This window comes from Culex quinquefasciatus, chromosome 3, assembly GCF_015732765.1.
Source record: "Culex quinquefasciatus strain JHB chromosome 3, VPISU_Cqui_1.0_pri_paternal, whole genome shotgun sequence".
In the NCBI taxonomy this organism is placed as follows: domain Eukaryota; kingdom Metazoa; phylum Arthropoda; class Insecta; order Diptera; family Culicidae; genus Culex; species Culex quinquefasciatus.
Window position 1 is genome coordinate 43,976,254 of NC_051863.1, and position 6,000 is coordinate 43,982,253.

A 6,000-nucleotide genomic window follows, 5' to 3' on the forward strand; every position below is an offset into this window, starting at 1 on the left:
TCGTGTGCTGAGCGATGAAAGCCATGACGCTGAGTGTCAACAAGCGGTAAGCAAAAGTGGTGAAAATTTTCGCCCTAATGGGCAACTAGCGATTTGCCATGAAAAAAGTGAAGAGTGATATTTTTATTGCTTTTTTTCAAATTCAAGTGGAAAAAGTAAATTATTCTTGCCCACTAAAATGAAGATAATGACTGCACGTATCATTATCAAGGGGCAGATTACTGCCAGATTTGGTGAAATGCTCAATTTCGTTGAATTAAGTTTGGTAGACCCAAAATAGGTACTAGGCCCAAAATGGGTACTAGGCCCAAAATAGGGACAAATACCCTATCAGAACTCATAGTTTTTGCTGATACGCGTCGAAGAAGTCAAGATTATCGAAATTCATAATCAAATAGAGATTTTATGAACAATTTTAAGAAATAGCAAAAAATCGATTTTTTGTACATTTTTACGGTTGTGTCACGTTCCCCAGAAAACCATTCCACCGAAAACCATTCCCCAGAAAACCGTTCCCCAGAATGTACCATTTCCCAGAAAACTATTCCCCAGAATGGATCATTTCCCAGAAAACCATTCCCCAGAAAAGTTTCTTTCTCGAAAAATCAAAGTAGTTTCAAATATTAGTTTGTTTGAAATTTCTTAGAAAATATAAAAATTGGACAAGGTTATTTTATCCATGCCAAATTTTTTTCTATTTTTTGACAACAATTCTTGAGAAAATAACAGAAAATGTTAATTCGGCTTATGACTCGTTCTATTATTCTAAGAAATTTTCCCTTCTTTTTCAGTCATGTTAAATTTGTTATGCAAATGGAGAACAATTTGCAGTTTCTTTTTATTTCTTGTTTTCCGTGAATGCTATTTTTATTTTGCAAAGAAGAAAAATGTTTGTTAAAATTAAAATATGATTATGGGTGTCATTGGTATAATTCCATTTGACAAATTGGACCTTTGGCATATTGCTTATTTTGCATGATTATTTTAATTTTCTAAATTTAATTTAAGGTGACAAAATTTAATTTATCATTTTTGGAAGAAGAAAACTCTCTTGACTTAAAATAACTGATTGATTTTTCCTTCTTTTAAGGTCTCCTGACACAAGTTGAATTTCACCTTCTTTAAAGAAGGGAAAACTGTCTTGACTTGTGATATCTGCTAACAGAAGTTGAATTTTCGCTTTTAAGAAGGGAAAACTTTTTAGCCTTGTAATAACTGCTGACACAAGTTAACGTGGTGATTATTGCACTCGAGCGTAATATTTCAATCTTTATTTCTCGCATCACGATCGAGATTTTTCGATCTAAATATTACGATCATAATTTGTTAATGGTAAGTCAAAAAAACCAAAGCTTCAAAAATGTCATAAATTAAAAACATTTTCAAAATTCTCAAAAAAAAAAATCAAAAAGTTTGAAATTCAAAAATCAAAATTAAAGAGAAAAGAAATTTTAAAATTAAAAAAAAATCAAAGATTATGAATTCTTTTTTTTAGTTTTTTTAAAATTTGAAATTATGGAAATTTTGATTTTTTTTTTGAATTTTTGGAAATTTTGGAAACTTTAAAAAATTTTGGAAATTTTGGAAATTTTGGAAATTTTGAAAATTTTGGAAATTTTGGAAATTTTGGAAAATTTGAAAATTTTGGAGATTTTGGAAATTTTGGAAATTTGGAAAATTTTGAAAACATTCAGAAATTTTGAAAATTTAGGTTTTTTTTTTGAAATTTTGGAAATAATTATAATCACCCCGATAAATATTTCTGGGGAACGGTACATTCTGGGGAATGTTTTTCTGGAGAACGGTTCAATCTGGGGAATTGATTTCTGGGGAATGGTATTCGGGGGAATGGTTTTCTGGGGAACGTGACACAATCCATTTTTACCCAAAATGGGTATGTGAATGTATGATATTCCGTATCTTGAGAAGGGATTTTTCGATCGGTTTGATGTCTTCGGCAAAGTTTTAGGTTATGATTGTTTTTATAAAATTTTCTGATAAATTTGAATTTTCTAAATACAACATACCAACTAATTTTCGGAATTGTTTGATATGTTTTAGGGGACTCAAAAAGACAACTTTCGAGCCAGAAAATTTAATGGTTTTAAAAGGTATTTTGTTTTGAAAGCATTTTCAAAATAAAAAAAAATTAAATATTTTTATGATAAAAAAAGTTGAACTGGTTTGCCGTTTGACTGGATCAAAGTGGTCAATTCTTCCCCCGGGGCACCTGGAACCGGTCACAGTAGGTCAGAATTGATTGTTTTACTAATTGAGCACTAATAGTAGGCTACTGTGATGAACCATGACGTGTGAAATGCAGCATGCCAAAACTACTGGACCGTCCTGGTCAATCTTCCACCGGGGTTCCGGAACATGGTTCTTGTGGCCAATTCTGTACTGTCTTAGGGAGCGTTCTTTTATTACGTAATGCAAAAATTGAGATTTTTTGACCCCCTACCCCCCTTATCGCTCCCTTATCTTGGGAGATGTTTATACACTGAAAAATAATACAACATTGCTTTATTCTAGGAATGTTGCCTCTTTTCTTTATTTAGTATTTGGGTTTTGGGAAAAAAGGCAAGATTCCTAGAATTTAGGAATTTGGTATTTTTTTATTTCAGGTGTACGTTGGATCTTGTGAAGAGCGACATTTTTTGTTTGTATTTGGCCATAGGGGAATTTTATAAAACCGTCCGAATAATAAATTCGGTCATACCTCGATTCAGGACTTGGGAAACCAGTTGCGTTCCGAGATGTGGACGTAATCGCTTTATCCGATTTTAGTAATAGTAATAGTAATTTTATTTGGCAACGATATCCTATTAGTTAGACCAACTGGGCATTGGATTGATGGTAGTCTGGGCGCTAAACTGTCGATCATCGCGTGTTGTACATTCTATTAGTGGATTGATCTGTCGTGATGAATCATATCAAGAACCTTACAATAAATATGCACCGAACCCTGATTTGCTTGAAGGGGCATTGAAAGTCCAAACACATTCCGGTAATATGCTATTCGAGGCAATACTTGTAGAGTTGGTCATGCCTTACAAGAAATTCCAGGTTAGCTCACGAATCAATGATTCTGATCGCTACAGGAAGCAAATAAGATGAGAAGCTCAGACTAGTGTCTCGAAGTTTCTATCATTTCGCATCCTTGGTACTAGCGCACAGTGAGGAAATGAGATTGTGAAGTAAATCACAATGTAACACTCTCATTTGAATAAGCTTCAACACTCATTGAAACCAATAAAACCATTGCACCGTGATCAAACAAGTTTGTCACTTTGGTATTGGTTACCCACCTTTTCCAACTGCTCGACTCCTTGTTTCAGCTAAATAAAATCCACTGTCTGTGCTGTGTGCGAGATGTTCTCTGCCCGTTGTTGTTGTTGTTACTGCTGTTGTTGTTCAAGGTGTTCTTCAGAGCGTTGTCTTAAAACGCGCTCGCATCCATTATAAATCGCACTCACGCGTACCACCGAGAGGCTAAGAGCTATTATTTCATTATTCAAGCCGTGCCGTCAAACAGCAGCCATTCAACACAACTATTTACATTCACTTCTTCACAATTTGCCTTTGCCTTTCGCGTGCGCTGGCAACACTTCCGCTAGTGCGCTTGACGGCACCAGGAATAAGGTAAGAAAACGCAACACAAAACTATGCGCTCTCTCCCTTAACGCACACTAACGCACTCGCACTCACTCACTGTGGAGACCTTCCTCTCACCAATACACTCGCGCGCACACACACTCGTGTGAGCATTAGGATCTCACGAGGACCTCTTCTCTCTCCCTCTCCCGGCAGCATAAGCGGCCCAAACACGGCACATAAAAAATTAAGGTGATGTGGTGAGCGACTTTCGCCTCCTCTTCTTCTTCTTCACGGTGGTGGTGGTAATGCTTCACCCCACTCCCTTCCCGCTCGTTCCGTCCCCGCACCTGGTTTTCAATGGACCGACGGCGACGACGACCCGAACCCGACCCGCGACCAAACAAAGAGTCCACCTTTGGGACACACTTTCCGGCCACTCTGACCGACGGCAAGTTCGCGATTCACGCCGAAAGTCCTGCGGACCACCCTTATGCACCACGTTACGATACTGCCGGACACTTTTGGGGTGGATTTTTCACCGTTTTTTTCGAAATGCCCGTCCGCACGAAATTTTTTAAGGTCCGCGACGACAGTACGACCGCGGCTGGTTATGGTTCTGTCTGCACTCTGACTACACGGGGGCCTTTCCTTAACCGAAATGTCTCGTCGCCGTGCGTACGAACTATGGCACTCACTCTCTGAGTGACCGGTGGCGGTGGCAGTGATGCCAGTCGAAGGTAACTGTTTGGGCCGTTTGGGCGTTCATGCGGGGTCGTGAACCAAACATTCCTCAGCGGTGCCCAGCGAGCAGTGGGATGTACGAATTGACCAGGGATCGGTGCTGGAACGGCCGGTCGCGATGGAATCTGTCCGCGGTAAACTGTCTTGAGTCCTTTATCTTAACCTATTCCCAAACTGGGTCAACCGGCCTTGCCATCACGGAGTCAAGTGTCTATTTATAGATCCAAGATCTGATGCTGAAGATGATGATTTGTTGGAAGCGTCTTCATTACATCCTTCACTTGTTGTTTTGCTCTGTTGAAACCGCAACAAAAAAACGCTGACGAGATGACGAGATTTGAAACCTGGTCGTCTGCTTGAACCTTGAACACCAACCATTTCGGCTAAGAATGTCGGAGTTTTTTTTGCCGCTTCAATACGTCTATTGTAAGATTGTTTGTTTTGCTCTGTGAAGAAAAAATCATATGAAATATGTTTTATCGATTTAAAATGTATTTCAAAGTACACTTGACACTCACCTTTAATTATTATTATTTTTAATTATTTAGCAAACGAGTTATATTTTGTTGGTAAATTAAATCTGTAAAAAAAAAGATTATTAATCTCTCAAACAGGTTTATTTATTATTAATATGTTCCGTTTAGTCTGATTCTCAAGCTATAATTCTCTTTTACTATTCTGCCGCTCGAAACTAGTCCGTCCCATATGTAATTTCGTCAATTTTGAGGTAATAATGCAGTTTGGTTCAAAATCATGTAAACTATCAGAAAAACCAATAAAATGTAGTACTTTGTTCTAGAAATCCGGAGAAAATCCACTTTTTCGTGAAATTCTAACACGTAGCGCCTTATGGGCGGGACAACTTTGACACGCGTTTTTCTCGGCTTGCTGTTTTTACATATGGGACGGACACGATTAGAGCGGCAGTATTATCTTTTCATGTTTTTTTTTCTATTCTGATCTAAATTTTTTAATTCACTTGAGATAATTGAACTTCACATTATCGAAACCCTAGATAGTCGTAGGATCAGGCTAAACTGTATTCAAAAACTGTAATTAAAAAATCGAAAATAAAAAAAATCAAAGTTCAAAAATAAGATATTCTCAAATACAGTCCAAACTCGATTGTCCAAAGCCTCGATTATCCGAAGTTTCAATTATCTGAATTTCGATTATCCGAAGGTTTGTATCGGACTTCAAATAATCATATCATAACCAAAACATTTTTATCGTGTTGTTTTATTTTCTTACTTTTTACATCAAATTCGAGTTCTGTGACCCCATTTTACTTAAATTTGAATATTTATTTGCCTTTTAAAATAAAAAAAGATTTTTTTTAATATGTTCACACCATTAAATTGGTCGCCATCTTGGGTTTAAAAAAATCTAAATCATTTTAGAGTAGTTTATGGGTCATGCTCAACCATCAAAAATATGGTAACGAAAAATTTTCATGATTCGATTAACCGAAGATTTGATTATCCGAAGTGAAATTTTTGGAAAACTTCGGATAATCGAGTCTGGACTGTACTTTAACTTTTTATTTCTTTTATTCTTAAATTCTTTAAATTCTTTAATTCATAAATTTAAGCTCAATTTCGAACTAAAAAATTCTCAAGATTAAAAAAGTTGCAAATTAAAAATGAAATAATATTTCAAAAT

The 6,000-nt window shown here is 36.5% G+C and overlaps 1 protein-coding gene across 8 annotated transcripts in view; it reads right to left on the reverse strand.

The window, feature by feature from the left end:
• The window catches only part of LOC6039128 (latrophilin Cirl), a 60,809-nt gene extending 56,152 nt beyond the window's left edge, over positions 1-4,657 (reverse strand). The window contains exons 1-2 of one of the 8 annotated variants that reach the window (XM_038258837.1): positions 3,945-4,657; positions 3,309-3,492 (exon numbers count right to left, since the gene is read on the reverse strand). The gene's annotated coding sequence lies outside the window, so the exon portion shown is untranslated. Of the gene's footprint in view, positions 1-3,308 lie in introns of all 8 variants that reach the window. The other 7 variants (XM_038258836.1, XM_038258833.1, XM_038258832.1 and 4 more) reach the window with 7 other exon arrangements.
• Between the last annotated feature and the right edge of the window lie 1,343 nt (positions 4,658-6,000).